The sequence below is a fragment of the Tupaia chinensis genome, unplaced genomic scaffold (genome assembly GCF_000334495.1).
Source record: "Tupaia chinensis unplaced genomic scaffold, TupChi_1.0 Scaffold000335_1, whole genome shotgun sequence".
Lineage (NCBI taxonomy): Eukaryota > Metazoa > Chordata > Mammalia > Scandentia > Tupaiidae > Tupaia > Tupaia belangeri.
Genome location: NW_006159829.1, coordinates 4671835 through 4675335, shown reverse-complemented (window position 1 = coordinate 4675335; position 3501 = coordinate 4671835).

Here is a 3501-nt window from a genome sequence, read left to right as displayed (position 1 = left end):
AGCAGGTGCTGGGGTGCCAAAGTATGCCTCGGTTCTCCAAGATATTCCTCAAGACTCCTTCTCCCCCAATTTATGTGTGAGCAAAAAATATAGGAAACTCTTGCTATGTCATCGCGTCATAAATTACTTGGCTCTTGTGGGTCCTGCATGTTCTTTAACCCAGGAGATCCAAGAACTCATGTGCTCCGGTCAAGTGCAATCATTTCACCCCAGACAGGAAAGACTTAGGAGAAGCCGCCTACTTCCTCCACAACCTTAGGACAGCCACTTAACCTCTATGTGCTGGTCTGCTTCTTTGGAAAGTGGGAGAATAAGAATTGTTATCTGCCAAGTTGTGAAGATTAAATGAAATTCAGGATCATCAACTTTGTAGTTCTACCTCTTGACATTGGACCCAAGGGATCCCTCACTAGAGTGCCATCCAGCCAGCCAGAGCAGGCTCCTGCATGATTCCCAACAAAACCCTTTATTCTCAGTCCTGCAGACCTTTGCTCAACAAGTGACCCCTCTCCAAAGTTCTTTTACCTTCTAGGTGTACCAAAGTTGAGTCCAAATCTATCTTTGTTATCTCAGTAAGAATTAACCTTATCAGAGCCAGTGGCTCTACACCCAAGGTGATTCCTTCTTTCCCACCCCCTCAGCCCTCTAGGACATTTAGCAATGTCTAGAGACATTTTTAATTGTCACAACTGAGGCAAGTCATCTTGAGATTAAAAACCAGTGATGCTGTTAAACACCCTAAAATGTGCAGGGGAATCCCTATAACAAAAATTGTCTAAAACAAAATGTCAATAGTGTTGAAGCTGAGAAACCCCACCCTAATTGATCCTCTGTGGCTTTATCAAAGACCTCTTGTGGCATCCCCATTACCAGAGTGGTTTCCCTGTGCATTGTTAGCATCTTGTTTCCCAAAAGAGAACACCTGACCTCATCTGACCTGTTCACCCTGATGTCAGCTTTGGAACCTATCACAGTGCACTGTATAGAGGAGGTGCTCAGGCACGTTGGTTTTGTGGAATTGAATCCAGCTTGACTTAATCATAAATTGCCAACACCCAAGCTTCTTCTCCTCCCAGCATTCCCTAGGCCATAATTTAAAGGGCTCAGAAAACGAGATGACAATATCAACTCCAGCATGTAAGAGAAATACTCAAGCTGCCCTCACATGGCTCTCAAACCTACCACACAAACCAAAGTCACAGAGGAAGGCACTTTGATGAAGAACAAGGGTGTGATTCCTTAAGGACATGGCTGGGAGAATGATAACTTGCAAATGGGGATTTTGCTGTGCTGGGGTAGGAGACAGGTAAAATCCAGGGCTTCATCAGAGCATAGTCAGTTTGGGGACCATCTGATTAATGTTTATTAAGACTTACCCTCTACCAAACTCTAGACTAGCAATGAAAACCCAGTGGAAATCCAAAGGGAGTGTGAAATCCTGAAAATCGATTCAAAAGGTACCAAGGAGGCAAGGGCAGCAGGCCTTGGTGACTGAAGGGGGGGTGGAAAATAAGGGGGAGATGCTGTCAAGGATTATTGTGAGATTTCAGGTTTAGAGGCTGAGACAGGAGAAGCCAGAAGAGGTAACCCAGGAGAAAGGAGGACAAAGAAGAGTATTTAGGATGTAGTAAGTTGATGATGCCTTAAAGTCCTGTAAGGCATGATGTCAGGTGGGCAATAGGGCATATAATTTTCTTTCTTGGGAAGACATTCAAAGTTGGTGTCACTGAGGTTGTGAAATGGGAGGCTGGGTACACTGGAGTTGCCTGTTTGTCATCTGGATTCATCTGCCCAGCTTATTAAGGGTTGAACACTATGTGGGCTACCAGTGTGGAAAATTAGGGGGTGTTACATGGAACAGCTAAGCTGATTGCAATTGGCTGATGATAGAGAGAAAACAACCCACTCTGGGGAGAAAGCCCCTTCCATCACTAATCATATCATTAAAGAAACTTGAAAGTCAAAGGCAATTTCCATCATTTTAAACTTCTACCTTTTAGCTCTTCAGACTGATACTATATTTCACCTTTCTGTGAAAACAAGCTACAATGATGAGTGATTTCTGTAGCTTATATAGACATTTGAAAGCATCTTGATGGAGTTAAGGCTTTGAAAGTCCCATGAAAGTGTCTGCAAAGTGTTTTTGCTGTTGATTTCCCCTTATATTTTATGTTTCACCTGTGAAGTTCTAGCCAAATGGCAATAAGGAGTGATGCTCTCTGACAAGAAGCCCAGAACTTGCCTTTTTCTGCCTTCCTCAGGACAGAGGAAGTGGGCCTCAGTAAAGACTTCCATAGTCTCTGGACCAGACACCCTCACGTCTCTACAAATGGTATCTCTTTCAAGGGAGGAGTAAATATGGAGCCTGAAGACACGTGCCTGTCAGAGCATATTTCTGATATTTCTGCTGCAGAGAATGTGAAGATGATGGCATCAAAGATCAAAACTAAAGGCAAGATCTAAACTATATGAAAGTTTTGCAATGGTCCATGTCACATTGACTTGAGAGCAAATAAACAAATACCTTGTCATATACTTGGAGAGGCTTCATACAGGCCCATGTGCATAAACGTATAGCTACTGCCTCACTGGTTAAAACCCTTCTCTGACTTACTGTCCAGCAATGGCTCTCTAGGGGAGCAATGTTACTTCCCGGTACACTTTGTAAAGTCTAGAGATATTTTTAATTGTCATAATGGGGGAGACAGTGCTATTGGCATCTACTAGGTAGAGAAGCTAAATATCCTACAATTCGTAGCACAGCTCCCGCACAACCACAAAGCATTTATCCCACCAGGTCTGTCCCCAGTGCTGCCCGCAGTCCAAGCTAAAGAGCCCTGCTGTACAGGAGTGTCACAGCTCCAAAGCCATCATTCAGATGCTTCCGTGACCTGGCTTTTGGTATGCCAGCACCATCTGATACCTCGGCCTTCTCAGGTATTTGTCCATCACCTTGCTTTGTGTATAATGCCTGAAACGTTGCCGATATGTAAATTCAGTTGGGACGGGGAATTTGTTTTCTGTTTCATTCATGGCTATGTCCCAGGTGCTCAATAAATAGCTACTAAATGAGCAAATGAACTAGAAGTAGCTCTTTGGGCTCCCCCACTCCTGGATGGTTTCCTTTTCTCCTTGTTGATCTCATCATTCACCACTTGAGCATCGCCTCTTTGGGAAGTTCCTCCTTGCCCAGACGATGTCCTACTGCCTCGTTGTGCTAGTCTCACCTTGCCATCCTTCCATTGGCTCTGTCCTGCTGCACTGTCATTTACCTCCCCCCGTATTTATCTTCTCTGTGTGACGCTGAGCTCTTTAAGGCAGAGCTCATGCCTTATTTGTTTTAGTATCTCCAGCACCTGTCAGAGCACAGGCCGCTGCAGAGGTTCTTAGTAAGGACATTTTGAATGGAAGAGGGACTGGATCTCCATGTGACCAGCACGGTGATGTAAGTGGGGCTGGGATGTGGGGCGCCATGGCAGCCTGGCAGTGAACACCACCAGT